Here is a 20,123-nt window from a genome sequence, read left to right on the forward strand (position 1 = left end):
TTATCTATAGTTATTAATTGAATCTTCTCTGAATTCTTTTATGTATGATTGAGTTATCTTTGCAAGTCTCTTCGAATTATCGGTTTGGTTTGCCCTACTAGATTGATATTTCTTGCCATGTGAGAAGTGCTTAGCTTTGGGTTCAATCTTGCGGTGTTCTTACCCAGTGACAGAAAGGGTTGCAAGACACGTATTGTATTGTTGCCATCGAGGATATTAAGATGGGGTTTATATCATATTGCATGAGTTTATCCCTCTACATCATATCATCTTGCTTAATGCGTTACTCCGTTCTTATGAACTTAATACTCTAGATGCATGCTGGATAGCGGTCGATGTGTGGAGTAATAGTAGTAGATGCAGGCAAGAGCCGGTCTACTTGTTTTGGATGTGATGCCTATATACATGATCATGCCTAGATAATGTCATAATTATTCGCTTTTCTATCAATTGCTTGACAGTAATTTGTTCACCCACCATAATACTTATGCTCTCGAGAGAAGCCTCTAGTGAAACCTATGGCCCCCGGGTCTATCTCTTATCATATTTGCTTTCAATCTACTTTTATTTGAATCTTTACTTTTCTTGCATCTATATCATAAAATACTAAAAATATATTTATCTTATCATACTATCTCTATTAGATCTCACTTTCGCAAGTGGCCGTGAAGGGATTGACAACCCCTTTATTGCGTTGGTTGTGAGTTCTCAGTTTGTTTGTGTAGGTGCGTGGGACTTTTGAGGAGCCTCCTACTGGATTGATACCTTGGTTCTCAAAAACTGAGGGAAATACTTACGCTACACTTGCTGCATCACCCTCTCCTCTTCGGGGAAAACCAACGCTAGCTCAAGACGTAGTAGTGGCTACCACACATTGCTCGGACGAACCGCATTTGCTAAGTTCAATGCGGTACCGCATTATGCCTACCTCAAGCTCAAGATGCCAGGACCTCGCAGGGTTATAACAGCCAATGGAAACACAGAGCGCTCCCTCCGTACAGAGGAGCACACTGCGGCCCTCGCAGCAGAAGTACAGAGCAGCCTTCTTAGGCAGACCTCAAATTCAGCAATAAAGCCCCTAGACACCGCTAAACGAGTCCGGAATACTCTGCAACAGGATCGGCCGGCATGCCCTGAGCTCGCCTAGCAATTCAGCCTCCGTCCTAGTCCCAGTCAAGCGGTGATATTCATACCGCGCGTACATAATTACACACTAAAAATACCATGGGCATAGGCGGAGGCACAGCTACAATACGTCCCACAATGCAGCTCAACCGCCCCAGGACCCGTATACCTTCACACTTTCCTTCCTTTCAGGTCCCTATTGTCTGGAGGATTTTCTGATAGTCCGATTATCGGACCCATCATGGGACGGAGACACCAAGGAAGCAAGGAGCTTCGTCGTACAAGGGAATCCCCAGGTGATCTCTGATAATGATCGCTATACCTATTTTACATACCCATACGCGGCTCACTCTTGGTTAGGACATGTCAAATAGTCATATTTTGCTTATCGCACTACTTGTATACATACGCCTTGACGTATCATTCAAATAACAATGGAAAATAATGTACAACGTCAGCTTATTATTAATTCTTTCTCCTTTTTTACTTAAATATTTATTTATTACAAATCGCATCCATACATTCTGGTACGTTGAGTTTGCCATGGGCTTTAGTGTACCCCATAACACAGCAAGAAAAGTCCGAACACTTTCGACAATGCGGCACCCCGAACTTATAGCACTATATGCATCAGCTCCGAATCATGTCTTGGGTCATTAGTTGGGTTTGCCCGGCTCCCATGTTTTTCTACCTTACGTTCCGCTAGATCGGCTAAGGTAGCGCTGGGAGAACTACTGCGATTGTGTCCTGGTTCTTCCGGACGAGCACCTCACTAGAGAAAGCCGAAAACTGACTATCATGATGCGGCGAGAGCTGGTCGCTGTTTGAGAGGTCTCAAATCCTTAAAGATTTTTTCCGCTTCGGGCAAGGAATCGGCCTTGTCCGATTTAGGCGTGTATAGCGCCCCAAGTTCGGTCTTCCGAATACCAGGGGCTACGCCAAAATTTAAAATTATAGACTTCTATGGCCAAGTGAGAGTGATAAAGCTATATAGTCCGATTGCCTTGTTCGTTGCGCTAAACACCTCCTTATTGGACCAAAAATTTGGATAAAGAGTGTTTAGATTTACCCTGAACACCCCGGTACTAGTTGCATGGGGGCGGAAGCCGACGACTGGCCAAATCTCAGATTTTATAAACGGCCGCACAGAAGGTAATATTTTAAATCAACAAGCGTTATATGGTGCAAACGAACTTGTTTTCATATTACAGGATCAAATGAGTACATTCATTCAAAAATTACATCCTTAGCGCATTCCTTCGCCACAAGGCGGGCTCCCTTCAGGACACCATCATAATACTTCTCGGGGTTGCGGTGCTCCTTGCCCTTCGGTGGCCCCTCCGTCACCATCTTCTCGGTGTCCATCTTAGCCCAGTGCACTTTCGCGCGGGCGAAGGCCCGACGCACACCTTCAATGCAGACTGGCCGCTTTATGGCTTCAAGCCTCGGGCAGGCATTCACAAGCCGCTTCACCAAGCCAAAGTAGCTGGTGGGCAGGGGCTCGACAGGCCACATCCCGACTATGAGGTCCTTCATGGCCAGTTCGGCCGCCTTGTGCAGTTTGACCAGTTGCTTCAGCTGGTCACTCAAGGGCATCGGCTGTTCGGCCCCAATATACTGGGACCAGAACAACTTCTCCATCGAGCTCCCTTCTTCAGCCGGTAGAATTCCGCGGCATCAGATATGCTACGTGGCAGATCTGCGAATGCTCCTGGAGAGCTCCAAATTCGGGTAAGTAATCGGAAAGCCTCCTTCACATGCTTGCTTTGCATATTGAAAGCCTTACCCGCCGCATTCTTCTTGGCCGCCTGAACCTCCTGGAGGGCCTTTTGGGCTTTGGCCTTGGCATCTTGTGCGCTCTGGAGGGCCTTCGCAAGCTCGGACTCTTGCGTCTTAGAGTCACGCTCCAGGGACTCATACTTCTTGACGAAATCCCGGAGCTCTTGCTGGACCTCGTTGACCTAGGCCTCTTGCTTCTTGCGCTCGGTGCATTCCTTGGACGCTTTGTCTTCAGCCTCGGTCAACGCCTTCTTAAGGGCCGCCACTTCAGTCTTGGCCCCTATTAAAGTTCATGACGTTTTCATGAGCTCAAACCATTTTTTCTTTATCAATATACAGATAGGGTATTATGTACCTTTGTTCTCCTCAAGCTGCCTCTTCACGAGGCTGAGCTCTCCCTCGGTCCGCTCCAGGTCCTGCTTCAGTCCGGAGACCTCCGTAGTGCAAGTGGCAGCGGCCAGCAGCGACGCCTGCTTATTCACATAGACATGTTCTTATTAGACTCCTGTGGATATTTTTTGATCCTCTGTTCGGCCTTTCTTCCCGAACACCAAACGGAGCATCAGGGGCTACTATCTATGCTATGATATTTTATAATAATTTGATTACTTACCTCAAAGCCTGTTAGGAGGCTAGCACAGGCTTCGGTCAATCCGCTTTTGGCGGACCGAACCTTCTCAATCACCACACTCATGATGGTGCGGAGCTCTTCGTCAATGGAAGCGCCGCGAAGCGCTTCCAGCAAGTTTTCCGATGCCTCTGGTTGGACAGAGGTCATCGGCACGGGTGGCTCGCCCCTCTTAGAGAGAGGCTGCCTGCCTAAGTCCGAAACCACTGCAGGTTCCGGCGCAGTATCCGGCTGGGGGCCAGACTTGTTGCGGCCCCGGTTCTCAACATCCATGGGGGACTTCCCTCCCATGTGCCCGGCGTCTGGGATTTCGCCTTGGGGCATCTCTAGAACAGTATTCCCCTGGTCCGGTATCCTCTAAGACAACACCTCGGTGTCGTCCGCGTGCCGGGGGGAAGTGGCCGTCGGGATTGAATCACTGTTCATCGCCGACTGGCCAAAAGACCCATCCGAGGAGGATAAGTCGATGTGGGCTTTGGCCGGACTGCACGAGTATGATTGGCTTGATAAGAAGCAATAAAGCAAAACATACCGGAAGTATTATGGTGTCTGGATACTTACGACTTCACCAGGGGCTTATCCCTGGGCAACCACTCCTCGTTGCTGTAGGCGGCTGTGGTGGAGTGGTCCAGAGGGAGGGTCTTTCCCCTCTTGGACCCTTCGGCCTCCCCAGTTGGGGTGGCCATCCTTTTCTTATCCCCCTGGATGGGGGAGGGATTTCCTCTTCCTCCTCCTCGTCTTTGTTGGAAGAGTGTGCCTCGGTGTCTTCGGACGATGAGTCCGATACAACCTTGCGTCGGAGACCTTTTCTGGTCCCCGTGGCCTTCTTCTTGGCCTTCTTCTCTGGCGCCTCATAGGGTGCCGGGAACATCATCTCAGTTAAGAGAGGCAATGCTTGATCCTCGAGTAGTGGAGCCGGACAGTCAATCCGCTCCGCTATCGCTACCTAGTCCTATTAAGTTGGCATGGAGGCTTAGATCCCTCCCATGAATATACTGGGGAAAATCACATCTTGCAAAACGTAAAAACTTACCAGATTGGCGGGGCGCTTTGCGCTAGTCCGCGATCTTTGGCTATGGGCGGTGGTACCTCGGAGGCCTTGAACAGCACCTTCCATACGTCTTCGTGTGTCGTGTCGAAGAGCTCTTGCAGCATCTGATGCTCGGCCGGGTCGAACTCCCACATATTGAAAGCCCGTCTCTGACACGGAAGGATCCGGCGGATGAGCATGACCTGGACCACATTGACAAGCTTGTTTTTCTTGCCTATCATATTTTGATGCTGGTCTGGAGTCCGGGCAGCTCCACAGGTGAGCCCCAGGCTAAGCCCTTCTTCTTCTAGGAGGTGAGCCGCATGGGGACGCTAGATCGAAATTCAGGGGCCGCCACCCAGTTGGTGTCGCGCGGCTCAATGATGTAGAACCACCCCGATTGCCACCCCTTCACGGTCTCCACATAGGAGCCTTTGGGCCAGGTGACATTGGGCATCTTGCCCACCATGGCGCCTCCGCACTCCGCTTGCTGGCCGAGCACCACCTTCGGCTTCACGTTGAAGGTCTTCAGCCATAGGCAGAAGTGGGGCGTAATGCGGAGGAAGGTCTCGCACACGATGATAAATGCTGAGATGTTGAAGATGAAATTGGGGGCCAGATCATGGAAGTCCAGCCCGTAGTAAAACATGATCCTGCGGACAAATGGGTGGAGGGGGAATCCCAGTCTGCGGGCGAAGTGAGCAATACCACCCCCTCGTGGGGTTCCGGAGTAGGGAAGATCTGCCCTGCGTCCGGGAGCCGATGCGCAATGTCTGCGGCTAGGTATCCGGCTTCCCGAAGCTTCGTAATGTCCTCCTCCGTTATGGAGGAGGCCATCCACTTGCCTCCCGCTCCGGACATGTTTAGAATGGCTTTACGGAGAAGGTGAGAACTTGGGCGCTGGGGCTCGAGCATGCGAGAATGGATGAGCAGGGGAAGAAGAAGGCATGGGTGAAGAGGATGGATCCTTATCTCTTTATAAAGGTGGTAGAAACTGTGCGCCTCCCCACTTTCCCAGTAAACTCGCTTATTCCCCAAGCGCCACGTTGATGGCGCGGTTGGGTTACCCACACCCATATTGATGAGAATCCCGTGATAAGGGGACATGATCTCTGCTTCGACAAGACGTGCCAATAAAACCGCCTCACGATATGTGAGGTAGCAGGTTGGAGAATGGTTCGAAAAATGACCGGGCCATGGTGTGATGTCACGTATGAAAAGTTGTCAACAGATTATATTTGTGGATTATTGTACTCTCTATGGTGGTATGTGGAATTTGTTTTGCAGAGCCGGACATGATCCTTGTGTTCAAAATTTTCTATTGAGTATTTGGAGAAGGAACCCACCTTGCAATGCTGAAGACAATCTGCGTGCCGGACTCATCGTCATTGAAGCCTGGTCCAGGGGCTATTGAGGGAGTCCTGGATTAGGGGGTCCTTGGACAGCCAGACTATATAATTTGGCCGGACTGTTGGATTATGAAGATACAAGATTGAAGACTTCATCCCGTGTCCGGATGGGACTCTCCTTGGCGTGGAAGGCAAGCTTGGCAATCCGGATGTGTAGATATCCTTCTCTGTAACCGACTCTGTGTAACCCTAGCCCCCTCCAGTGTCTATATAAACTAGAGGGTTTAGTCCTTAGGACAATTACAATCATACCATAGGCTAGCTTCTAGGGTTTAGCCTCTACGATCTCGTGGTAGACCAGCTTTTGTAATACTCAATCATCAAGATCAATCAAGCAAGAAGTAGGGTATTACCTCCATCGAGAGGGACCGAACCTGGGTAAACATCGTGTCCCCAGCCTCCTGAAATCATTAGCCTTAGACACACAGTTCGGGACCCCCTACCCGAGATCCGCCGGTTTTGACACCGACACTTGGCACCTGGGGGCTAATGCATATTGCTGTTAAATCTACACAAGTACTATATTCTATACATGGATGTGAAGGACCAGCTCATTCATGCTGATTAACTGGCCCTTGGGGACTACAGATTAAGTCAGAATTTTAAGGATTTTATCAAAAGAGATTACTAAGGCTCATAAAGTCATTCTAAGTCTATAGCATATTCATCATAAGCAATAGACTTGGGGGCTGGCATAGTAAGGATAATTCAGTGAAGGGAAGAGTTTATACCTCAAATTTCTGGTGCATTTGCTTCACCATATCAACTTCGACGTCACGGCTGCTGTGCACTTGGCTAAGATAGCTAAAAAAAACTTCCCAATGATCATGTGAGAATAATCAGCAATGTCAAATCTGACCTTACAGCATTCCACGTGCTCCTCCTTGGTAGAACACTTTGCTAGCACAGTAGGTCTCCTCGGCTCAGTGTAGCCAGTCTTGGTAATTTCAACATCAGCGTCTTGGGGGTCGTCTGTCTTGGACGGGCTAGAGACTTTAGGATTTTCAGAGCCATCGGCGGCTTGCTCGGCAGGCGGATCAGGAGTAGACGTTGGCTCGTCATGAGCCGGTTCAAGCGGTGGGTCAGGAATAGAAGCCGCAGGTCCGTCCATCTGGCATTCCGGCTCATTGACGGTTGGCTCTTCGGCCGGTTTGTTTTTCTTCGCCTTCTTGCTAGGCTTTGCTTTTTCTGCAGCATAAGATCAAAAGATCAGTACAAATATAAAGAATTGAAATGAATACAGGATAAGTCAATCATCATTACCCTGGAGCGGTCTTGAAAGCTGGCAAGTTGGACTGGATTGAGTCACCGGAGGAAGGTGAAGTTTCCTGATAATTTGAATCATAAGAGTTGAGTAGTTGACGAGTGAGACCTACCAAAGGATAAAAAGGATTTCGGCCGGAGGTGACCTCATTCCGGTGCTTCCTAGGTGTGTTTGGTAAGCCGGAGGAGAGTTCTGCGTCCTTGCTGGTCCGGGTCTTCCTCCGGCTCTCATGAATCCGTCGCTTCAAAAGAAATTGAGGATCCTGATAAGCTAAGAGATGTGAAAATCTTACTTTCCGGGTTACACTTCGGATTTTCTGTCTTGGCAAAGGCTCGGAGTTGGATGAAATAATAGTTACCTCTTCGTCCACTCCGCGACTCATTCCTGTGTCACCCTAATGATAATCAGTGTCAATAAGGTGATTAAAAAAGGAGCCAAGAGAGTCAAGAACTACCTCCGATTCAGAGGAATCTTCTAATTGAAGCAAGTCAGAGGCGCTGGCCTTCTTTCCCTTCTTCTTGGTGGTGGCTTTCCTGGCGGCTCTCTTGGCCTTCCTAGCTTTCTTCGCAGCCTCATGATCATACTTTGTCTTCCAAAATTTATCATCAGCCTGTGAAAATCAGCAAAGGTTGAGTACAGACAAACATCAAGGATGAAGGTAATTTACTCAGGTTGGTGGCTTACCACTGGAGTCGGGTTAGCTTCGCAGAAGGGGCTTAAGCCCACCTTACCACAATCTGCTAGGCTTTCATTCAAGAGTGACTTTGTCATGTCATCAACGATGTGGTCAGGTAAATCGTTAGGGCTGTGCCGCAGAGGGTCATTCTTCTTGCCCGTGTAGGTGCACATCAAACCGGAGCGGCGGCTCAACAGAATGATCCGCCAGGCAACCCAAACCCGGACCAAGTCAATGCCATTTAAACCGTTCCCCAAAAGAGCCTTGACTTTAGCCATGGTGGGGGCAATTTTCTGGCGATCCACAGCTGACAACTTGTCTGGAAGAGGATGATTAGACTCCAGGCGCAGGGCACGAAAGCCGGGCAGAGGGTTCTCATCAGCTGGAGAAGTATCTTGGCAGTAGAACCATGTCTGGTTCCAGTCTTTGGGGTGTCTTGGTGGATTGGCATAAGGGAAAATGGCGTCTCTTTGTCGTTGGATCGAGACCCCTCCAAGCTCCAAACTAGATTCGTTGGCACATTCATTCTGGCGCTTCAAATAAAACAACTCTCTGAAGAGTAGCAAGCTAGGCTCTTCTCCAAGATATACCTCACAAAACACTTGAAAATTGCAAATATTAGGCATGGAATTGGGTCCGTTGTCTTGAGGACGGAGGTCGAAGAAGTGCAGAACATCTCTGAAGAATTTTGAGCCGGGTGGTGAAAAGCCACGGATCATGTGATCAGTGAAAACGATGACCTCCCCTTCTTTGGGTTGAGGCTTTTCCTCTGTTGGGTCAGGAGCACGGTATGACATGACTTCCTTCTTTGGCAGATAGCCGGTTTTCACAAAATCATCAAGGTTACTATCAGTGACGATGGATGGGACCCAGTTGCATGAAGTGCTTGTTTTGGGCGGCATTGTGGAAAAGAAGCCTAACAAAAGTAAAATTGCCGGTTCAAATTTAAGCCGGAGGGAAAAACATTACAATACATATTCAAGATGGCGGCTTATAAAGGGGCCTAATGGTATATGGTTAATTACGCCACGTTATGTAAGCCGCCATGAAGCAGTGCATGTTATTTAAGCCACCATGATAAGTTGGATGATGTCTATTGAGCATTGCAATTTAAATTGGCAGTTTGAGCCGCCATGGCTAGATGGATCTAACAAAATGCAGTTTTTGGCTAAGTGTTATACAAACAAGTTTCACAGGTTGTAGCTATTATTTTGGATCAACGGCTGTTCAGGAAAAGAAAATAAATCTAGACCTAAAAACCAATACAGATGAGTTCATGGGCTCTTACAAGATCTTTTCTTCAAGAAAGGGGATCTTCTGGTATCAAAAATGGAAACAAAACAACTACTACATTGGTTATACACTATTTTTAGATCAAAGCGGCCCGCAGTATGAGTGTTGAGGATGAACTATGATGAACAACGAAGAACACGGAGAAACTCCCAAACCCTAATGCGAATCTGAGGTGCGGAAAAGTGAAGACCTATAGCTGCAGATCTACTGTGGAGGGTCACCGCCGTTCTCTGGATCGACTCAGGTTGATGCAGCGGCCGAGGTTGAGGAAGACGAGGTGCTCTGCAACGGCGGTGAAGCTCGAGTGGCAGAAGGGTTGTGAGAGGAAGAAGACACTGGAAAGGGGGAGAATGAGAAACGACTAGGTCATGGTTATTTATAAGGGAAAGACTGATAAGTGGGCGCGAAAAATGAGGAGGCCGAAAATATGGTTATCCAGCTACTAGGACGCCTCGATTTTCAGGATGGTCATTAAGATAAGGACCCGTTGAGATATATTGTACAAAGTGTGAATTAATGGCAGATGACGTCATGGCGAGTTATCACAGATCCAAAGGATGACGTCATGGCGGGTTATACAACTTTTGTACAAACGAAGAGCAGAAGATTTTTTCCAAAGTGTTGAAGATTGACATGAACCCATTCAAATCAATCTGGGGCCTAATGTTGGGGATATAACTATTAGGTGTGACCCGCCCAGGAGGGGCCGGGTTATACCTATGGCGACTCATGAAGCCCAAGACGACATTGGAAGATGGCGGTTCAGTTAAGGGCCAAAGCCCAAAGGTGATTCAAGGCCCGTAGAAATAAACCGCTATATGTATGTAACTTATATTGTAAGGCAAGAATAGAGAGAGACCGAGCCGGACACTGTTTATGAGTCGGCCGGGACTCTGTGAGCCGCTGGGTGTCGACCTCTGTATATAAAGGGATGACCCGGTGGCGGTTCAGGGCAAGTAATATCAGATCGAGAGCTAGGTCAAGTGCTTTCGCTCCCTGGTAATCGAGACATAAGCAATCCCACCTCAAACTGGATTAAGCCATTACCTTCACCGCAAGGGGCCAAACCAGTATAAACTCCCGTGTCCTTTGTCCCGTTTTAACTCCTTTAAGTTTCCTAGTTGCAATGGCTCCACGACTAAGTCCTTTCACTAGGACATCTGCCGTGACAATTCCACGACAATATTCGAGGCAATCACTACTAGGGTAAAGCTTATACATAGAGGTATAGCAGTAGCGTTGGTCAAAACAAAGCACTACTGCTATTGAGCAGTAGCGCACGTCAACAAAGGGCACTACAGCTATGGTGGTCGTAGTAGCGCGTTTGAACATAAAATCGCTACTACTATAATTCCCACACTGTGCCGGTAGGCTAGTAATAGTAGTAGCGATCCTGCAGTAAGCACACTACCACTATTCGGTGCAGAGCGTTACTGCTAAGAAAAAGGAAATAAAATGAAAAAGAAATTAAAAAGTAAATGAAAATGAAAGAAATAGAAAAAGGAGAAATGAAAAAAGAAAATGTAAAGAAAAAGAAAAATAAAGGAGAAAGGAATAGCAGTAGCGCTTGTTCTCACAAAGCGATATAGCTACTCTAGCAGTAGTGCTTTTTATAGGCCAGCGCTATAGCTAAGTTCCTTATATAAAATGAAAAGAAAAAGGAAAATAAATAGCTACTTCCTCTATAGCAGTAGCGCGTTTTAGTAGAAAGTGTTGTAGCTAACTTAGCTATAGCGCTTTTCCTCTGCCAGCATTACTGCTATTTTGACTTAACCCCGGGCGAGCTCAAATTTTTTGCTAAGTCCTTTCCCCCTTCTCCCCCAACTCCTCTGTCGCCGCTATTGATCACCCTGCCCAAGCACGCCCTCGATACCGGCCGTTGCCCGAGCCCGCCCTCAACCTCACCGCCGCCGCCTAAGGCCGCCCTTGACCTCACCGTCGCCGCCCTCGAGCTCACTGCTGCCGCCCGGGACCGCCACCACCCGAGCCCGAGCCCGCCCTCACCGCCGACCGTAAGTCTCTCCCTCTCCTCTCCCCTACTGTCGGTGTCAAAACCTGCGGATCTCAGGTAGGGGGTCCCGATCTGTGCGTCTTAGGCTGATGCTAACAGGAAGCAAGGAACACAATATTTACCCAGGTTCGGGCCCTCTCGAGGGAGGTAAAACCCTACTTCCTGCTTGATTAAAATTTAAGATATGTGTAGTACAAGAGTAGATCTACCATGAGATCGTAGAGGCTAAACCCTAAGAGCTAGCCTATGATGGTATGATTGTAATTGTGATCGGCCTTCTAAGGACCATCCTCTCCGGTTTATATAGACACCGAAGAGCTAGGGTTTACATGGAGTCGGTTACAAGGAAGGAAACATAATATCCGGATCGCCAAGCTTGTCTTCCACGCAAAGGAGAGTCCCATCCGGACATGAGCCGAAGTCTTGAGTCTTGACGCTTTAATAGTCCGGACGATGAATATAGTCTGACTGTCCGGATTGTTGGGGAACGTAGCAGAAATTCAAAAATTTTCCTACGAATCACCAAGATCTATCTATGGAGAGACCAGCAACGAGTAGAAAGAGAGTGCATCTACATACCCTTGTAGATCGCTAAGCGGAAGCGTTCAAGTGAACGGGGTTGATGAAGTCGTACTCGTCGTGATTCAGATCACCGATGATCAAGTGCCGAACGCACGGCACCTCCGCGTTCAACACACGTACAGCCCGATGACGTCTTCCACGCCTTGATCCAGCAAGGAGAGAGGGAGAGGTTGAGGAAGACTCCATCCAACAGCAGCACAACGGCGTGGTGGTGGTGGAGGAGCGTGGCAATCCCGCAGGGCTTCGCCAAGCACCTACGGAGAGGAGGAGGAGAACTTGGGAGAGAAGGAGGGGCTGCACCAAAGGCATAAGGTATGTTTGGGAGGCCTTCCTACCCCACTATATATAGGGATCCCAAGGGGGGGGGTGCACCAGCCCCTAGGAGATCCAATCTCCAAGGGGGCGGCGGCCAGGGGAGGAGTCCTCCCCCCCAAGGCACCTAGGAGGTGCCTTCCCCTGCTGGGACTCTTCCTTTAGGGTTTCCCCAGGCGCATGGGCCTCTTGGGGCTGGTGCCCTTGGCCCATGTAGGCCAAGGCGCACCCCCTACAGCCCATGTGGCCCCCGGGGGCAGGTGGCCCCACCCGGTGGGCCCCCGGGACCCTTCCGGTGGTCCCGGTACAATACCGATGACCCCGAAACTTGTCCCGATGGCCGAAACAGGACTTCCTATATATAAATCTTTACCTCCGGACCATTCCGGAACTCCTTGTGACGTCCGGGATCTCATCCGGGACTCCGAACAACATTCGGTAACCACATACAAGCTTCCTTTATAACCCTAGCGTCATCGAACCTTAAGTGTGTAGACCCTACGGGTTCGGGAGACATGCAGACATGACCGAGACGTTCTCCGGTCAATAACCAACAGCGGGATCTGGATACCCATGTTGGCTCCCACATGTTCCACGATGATCTCATCGGATGAACCACGATGTCAAGGACTCAATCGATCCCGTATACAATTCCCTTTGTCTAGCGGTATTTTACTTGCCCGAGATTCGATCGTCGGTATACCGATACCTTGTTCAATCTCGTTACCGGCAAGTCACTTTACTCGTTCCGTAACACATCATCCCGTGATCAACTCCTTGGTCACATTGCGCATATGATGATGTCCTACCGAGTGGGCCCAGAGATACCTCTCCGTTTACACGGAGTGACAAATCCCAGTCTCGATCCGCATAAAACAATAGATACTTTCGGAGATACCTGTAGTGCACCTTTATAGTCACCCAGTTACGTTGTGACGTTTGATACACCCAAAGCACTCCTACGGTATCCAGGAGTTACACGATCTCATGGTCAAAGGAAGAGATACTTGACATTGGCAAAGCTCTAGCAAACGAACTACACGATCTTTGTGCTAGTCTTAGGATTGGGTCTTGTCCATCACATCATTCTCCTAATGATGTGATCCCGTTATCAACGACATCCAATGTCCATAGCCAGGAAACCGTGACCATCTATTGATCAACGAGCTAGTCAACTAGAGGCTTACTAGGGACATATTGTGGTCTATGTATTCACACGTGTATTACGATTTCCGGATAATACAGTTATAGCATGAATAAAAGACAATTATCATGAACAAGGAAATATAATAATAACACTTTTATTATTGCCTCTAGGGCATATTTCCAACACGGATACCCCCTTATCCAGGACTCCCTCAGTAGCCCATGAACCAGGCTTCAATGACGATGAGTCCGGCACGCAATATTGTTTTCGGCATTGCAAGGAAGGTTCCTCCTCCGAATACTCCAAGGTTTTTATCGAACACGTAGGCGGTGTCCGAATTTGCAAAACGATCTTCACATACTACCGTAGAGAGAATGATACTTCAGCTGACAACTTTTAGACGACGTGACATGCCATTACAACCAGGTCATTATTCGTACCGTTTTTCACAACCGGCCACAACACGCATTGCGAGGCGGTTTCCTTGACACGTCTTGTCAAAGCAGAGATCATGTCCCCTTATCATGGGATTCTCATCAATACGGGTATGGGTAATCCCCCCATGCCATCAATCGTGGCGCTTGGGAAGTAAGCAATTCTCAACAGGCTAGTGGGGAGGCACACCGCTTTGGTCGCCTCTATAAAGGGATAAGAGTTCCCCATTCTTACCCACGCCTTCCTCCTCCTCTGCCCACTCTTGCCTCCCCGAGCTCCAACGCCCGAGTCCAAGTCTCCTCCGCACAACTAAACATGTCTGTAGCAGGAGGCAAGTGGGTGGCTTCCACCATGAAGGAGAAGAACATCGCAAGTCTTCGGGCGGCCGGATACTTGGCCGCAAACATAGCGCACCGGCTACCAGACGGTGGGCAGGTCATTCCAACTCCAGGATCCCACGAGAGGGTCGTGTTCCTTGCCCACTTCGTCCGTGGACTGGGGTTTCCACTCCACCCCTTCGTTCGCGGGCTCATGTTCTACCATGGGCTAGATTTCCATGATCTAGCCCCGAATTTCGTCCTCAACATCTCGGCGTTCATCGTCGTGTGCGAGGCTTTCCTCCGCGTTAAGCCTCATTTCGTCTTGTGGATCCAAACCTTCTGCGTGAAGCCGAAGATCGTGATCGGCCAACAAGCGGAGTGCGGAGGAGCCATGGTGGGCAAAATGCCTAATGTCACCTGGCCTGACGGCTCCTTTGCAGAAACCGTGAAGGGGTGGCAATCGGGGTGGTTCTACATCACCGAGCCACGTGACGCCAACAGGGCGGCGGCCCCTGAGTTCTGATCTGGAACCCCTATGCGGCTCACCTCCTGGGAAGAGAAGGGCCTGTTATGGGGCGAATTTATAGAGCTGACCGGACTCATCAACTGCATCAAGGGCATGAAGGACAAGAACATCAAGCTTGTCAATGTGATCCAGTTCATGCTTATTCACCGGATTCTGCCGTGCCGAAGGCGGGCATTCAATCTGTGAAAGTTCGTCCCGGCCGAACACCGGACGCTCCAGAGGCTCTATGGCATGAAGCACAAGAACGCGTGGAAGGCGTTGTTCAAGGCCACCGAAGTACCTCCTCTCATAACCGAGGACCGTGGGCTCCATGCCGCACGGCACCCTACCCAGGTGAGTTCTCAGGCTGCATGTATTCATGGATAATTCCTAAGTGATTGTGTATATTTGTTTAGGAGTATGTGGAGACAGCGAAGCGGATTGACAGTCCAGCTCCGTTGCCAGAAAGCCCAGCCAATGATCTTCCGACAAAGATGCTGGTCCCGGTGCCCTATAAGGGGCCGGAGAAGAAGGCCGATAAGAAGGCCCCGGGGACCCGAAAGGGTCTTCGAAGTAAGGTTGCGCAAGCCTCGTCCGAAGACGACAAGGTGCACTCATCCCCCAAAGAAGAAGAAGAAGAAGAAGAAGAAGAGGAGGAGGAGGAGGCTGCCCCGTCCGGAAAGGATGGGGGGCCTAAGACGGTGGACCAGGGGGTCAGGAGAGGCCCCCGGCGTAAGGCCGTCATAGCCTTGTCGTCTGACAACGACGAGGCAGATTCGTCCCGCGGAGGCGGGTAGGAACAAGAAGAAACACCACCTCCCCGTGTCGGGGGAGGGAAGAAGAGGAAGGCCGCCCCGGTGGGGGAGACTGGGACGTCCAAGAAGGGAAAGGTGCCCCTTCCGGACTACTCCGCCACCAGTGCCGATAGCGAGGAAGGGTGGCTGCCCAGGAAGAAGCCCCTAGCATGATCATAAGTATCCGCACTCAATCGTAATTTTGCTTCATAGTTTTGTTTATAATGCCGGACTTGTATGCAGTCCTGCCAGGGCCCATCCCGAAGTGTCGTCTTCGGACGGGTCCTTGAGTGAGTCAACAATGAACTCACTCCCGACGATCACGTCTCCTCGACCCGCGGACGACACGGAGGTGTTGTCCCGAAGGCTCCCGGTGATGGCGGAGGTGGCCCTGGAGGCGCCTCAAGGTGGCGTCCCAGATGTCGGACTCGCGGGGTTCAAGGTCCCCGCGGATCGTGTTGATGAGAGCCATGGCAAGCCGGGCTCTCAGCCGAACACTGTTCCGGAGCCTTCAGTGGTTCCGGACTTAGGCGGGCAACCCCTCGTTATGGAGGGAGGGCCATTTGTATCAAGGACTTCCGTTACGCCCCAGGCGCCGAATTGTCTGCTGGAAGCGCTTCGAGGCGCTTCCCTAGATGAAGAGCACCATACTCTTATGAGTGCGGTGATTCAGAAGGTTTCGTCTGCCAAGAACGGACTAACCGAAGCCTGCACCAGCCTCCTGACAGGCTTTGAGGTAAGTAAAAATGTGTGAAATTACCACCCGATAGGTAGTAGCTCCTGATACTCTGTTTGTTGTTCGGAAAGAAAAACCAAACGGAGGGTCAATTATAATCCGCAGGAGTCTAACAATAAGTTTGAATGTAAATAAACAGGTTGTGCTGCTGGCCGCTGCTGCTCGCGCGGCCGAAATCGTCAACCTAACGCAGGACTTAGAGCGGGCACAGGGAGAGCTCAGCCTCACGAGGAGGCAGCTCGAAGAGAGCAAAGGTAAATGATTCCCCTCTCTCATATAATGAATAGTAAATAAGATTTGATTATGCTAACGGCGAATTGTTGTGATATGGTAATAGAGGCCACCACCGAAGTGGCGTCTCTCAAGAAGGCGCTGTCCGAGGCCGAACACAAAGCGGCCTTGGAATGCAAGGAGCGCAAAAAGCAAGAGGCCCGAGTGGGCGAGGTACAAGAAGAGCTCCACGAGCTCGGCAAGAAGCTCGAGTCCGCGGAGCATGAGCTTAAAGCAAAAGAGGCGGAGCTTGCGAAGGCCCTTACAAATATAAAAGACGCCAAGGCCGAAGCCGAGAGGGCACAGCAGGAGATCCAGGAGGCCAAAAAGATAGCGGCGGGTAAGAATTTTTTTATGCAAAGCAAACATGTGGAGGAGGCGTTTCTTTTACTTACTCGAATCCGGAGCTCTCTAGGGGCATTCGTAGATCTGCCACGCAGCATCTCAGATGCCACAGAGTTCTACCGTGCTCAGGAGGGGAGCTCAACGGAGAAGCTGTTCTGGTCCCAGTATGCTGGGGCCGAACATCCAACGCCTCTGAGTGACCAACTGAAGCAGTTGGTCGAACTCCACAAGGAGGCTGAAGTGGCTATGAAGGATCTCATAGTCCGGATATGGCCTGGTGAGCTTCTGCCCACCAGCTACTTCGGCCTGATCAAGCGGATGGTGGATGCCTGTCCGCGACTAGAAGTTATCAAGCGATCCGTTTGCATTGAGGGTGCCCGCCGGGCCCTTGCCCACGCGAAGATGCATTGGGGCAAGCTGGATGCAGAGAAGCTAGTGAAGGACGGGCCGCCAGAGGGCAAACCGCATCATGTTCCCGAGAAGTATTATGATGGCGTTATGAAGGGTGCTTGCCTCGTGGTCGATGAATGTACTAAAGACATAATTTTTGAATGAATTCACCTCTGTCATGTTTGTAATTTAAAGACGAAGTTACTTGCGCTATGCAGCGCTTTTGATATTTAAAATATTACCTTCTGTGCGACTATTTATAAAATTCTGAAAGTAGGCCAGTCGTTGGCCTCCGCCCCCGTTTAACTAGTACTGGGGTGTTCATGGAAAACCCGGACACTCTTTACCCAAATGTTTGGTCCCTTAAGGAGGTGTCTAGCGCAGCGAACAAGGCAATCGGACTATACGCCTTTACAACCTTCACTTAGCCATAGAAGTCTATAATTTTAAATTTCGGCGAAGCCCCTAGAATCCGGAAGGCCGAATTGGGGCGCTATACACGCCTATATCGGACAAAGCCGAATTATCGCCTAAAGCGGAAAAATCTTTAAGGATTTTAAGACCTCTCGAACAGCGACCAGCTCTCGCCACATCATGCCGGACAGTTTTGTGCTTTCTCTACTGAGGTGCTCGTCCGGAAAAACCAGGGCACAATCGCAGTAGTTCTCCCTGCGCTACCTTAGCCGAATTAACGGAACGTAAGGCACCAAAACAAGGGAGCCGGGCTATCCCAACTGTAACCCAAGACATGATTTGGAGCTGATGCATATAATGCTATGAGTTCGGGGTGCCACATTGTTCAAAGTGTTCGGACTTGACTTGCCGTATTGTGGGGCGCCATAAGAAGCCCCTGGCAAACTAAGCGTACCAAAGTGTACGGATGCAAAAATCAAATAGACATTTATAAAAAATGCTCAAAATAAAAATAAGTAAGCTGACGCTATACATGGTCTCTCATTGATGAATAATACGTTTAGGCGTATGCTTACAATGTGTGCATTAAGCGGAGACAAATAGGATTATTTGACATATCCTATCTAGGGGCGGGCTATGTACATATAGATAAAGTAGGAACAACAATCATAAATAGATTCCACCTGTGTGTTTCCTGCTGTGCCCAAAGCCTGTTGCCTCCTGGGTTTCTTCTCCTATGTAGGTCCGACAATCCGGCTCTTCTGGAGAAGCTGCACTAAAGCAATGTCCTTAAGGGTAAACGGAAAGGTTACGAAGCGATACCGTACTGTTGACTGAGCCACTGATACGCCTCCGCCTGTGCCCATGGTATTTTGAGTGCGTAATTGTGTACGCGTGGCACGAATGCCGCTTTGATGGGATTTGAGCGGAGGCCGGACTGCTAGTCGTGCTCTTGGCGTGCCTGCTGATCCTGTTGCGGGGTGCTCCGCCCTCGCTTGACGGAGCTTGAGGTTGTCGTCGCCGGATGGGTGGTTTGCCAGAGGAGGCCGCATTGTACTTCGGCTGCAAGGGCTGCAGTGTGTTCTTCTGTACGGAGAGAGCGGTCCATATTTCCGATGACTGTTATGACCCCGCGCGGGCCTGGCATCTTTAGCTTGAGGTACGCATAGTGTGGAACCACATTGAATCTAGCGAATGCGGTTCGTCCGAGCAGTGCGTGGTAACCACTACGGAAAGGGACGATATCGAAGATTAGCTCTTTGCTTTGGAAGTTATCCGGAGATCCGAAGACCACTTCCAATGTTATAGAGCCCGTACAACGGGCCTCTACTCCAGGAATGACACCCTTAAAGGTGGTTTTGGTGGGCTTAATCCTTGAAGGATCAATGCCCATTTTGTGCAGTATGTCCTGATAAAGCAGGTTCAGGCTACTGCCTCCATCCATAAGGACTCTTGTGAGGTGAAATCCGTCTATGATTGGGTCTAGAACCAATGCGGCTGAGCCGCCGTGACGGATGCTAGTAGGGTGATCCCTACGATCAAAGGTAATCGGACAAGCTGACCATGGGTTGAATTTGGGGACGTCTGGCTCCATCGCGTAGACGTCCCGTAGTGCTCGCTTCCGTTCCCTCTTGGGGATGTGGGTGGCGTACATCATGTTGACCGTTTTCACCTGGGGGGGGGGGAATTTCTTCTGTCCCCCCATGTTCGGACGCCGGGGCTCATAGTCATCGTCACTGTACAACCCCTTGTCCTTGTTTTCGGCATTTATTTTGTCGGCCTGTTTAAATACCCAGCAGTCTCTATTGGTGTGGTTGGCTGGCTTGTCCGGGGTGCCATGAATTTGGCACGAGCGCTCCAGTATGCGGTCTAGACTGGACGGTCCTTGATTGTTGCGTTTGAATGGCTTCTTCCGCTGACCGGATTTGGGTCCACTGAATCCAGCGTTGACCGCCATGTCTTCGGTGTTGTCGCCGTTGTTCCGTTGCTTGTGTCTGTTGTGTCGTGGCTTGCCATTATTGTCCCGGACATCTGAAGTTCCAGAATGTGGCGTAGTGCTACTGCGAGCCAACCAGCTGTCTTCGCCCACGCAAAAGCGGGTCATTAGTGTCGTGAGAGCTGCCATGGACTTTGGTTTCTCCTGGCCGAGGTGTCTAGGGAGCCACTCGTCACTGATATTATGCTTGAAGGCCGCCAGGGCTTCGGCATCCGGACAGTCGACTATTTGGTTCTTTTTAGTTAGGAATCGAGTCCAGAATTTCCTGGCTGATTCTCCAGGCTGTTGAGTAATGTGGCTCAAGTCATCGGCATCCGGAGGTCACACATATGTGCCCTAGAAGTTGTCAAGAAATGCATCTTCCAGATTTTCCCAACTGCCAATGGAATTTGCGGGCAGGCTGTTTAGCCAGTGCCGGGCAGGTCCTTTGAGCTTAAGGGGAAGATACTTGATGGCATGTAGATCATCTCCACGGGCCATGTGAATGTGGAGAAGGAAGTCCTCGATCCATACCGCGGGGTCTGTTGTGCCATCCTATGATTCGATGTTTACGGGTTTAAACCCTTCTGGGAATTCATGATCCATCACTTCATCGGTGAAGCAGAGGGGGTGTGCGGCGCCTCTATGACGGGCTATGTCGCGACGCAGTACGGCTGCGTCTG

The sequence above is a fragment of the Triticum aestivum genome, chromosome 7B (assembly GCF_018294505.1).
Source record: "Triticum aestivum cultivar Chinese Spring chromosome 7B, IWGSC CS RefSeq v2.1, whole genome shotgun sequence".
Classification (NCBI taxonomy): Eukaryota; Viridiplantae; Streptophyta; class Magnoliopsida; order Poales; family Poaceae; genus Triticum; species Triticum aestivum.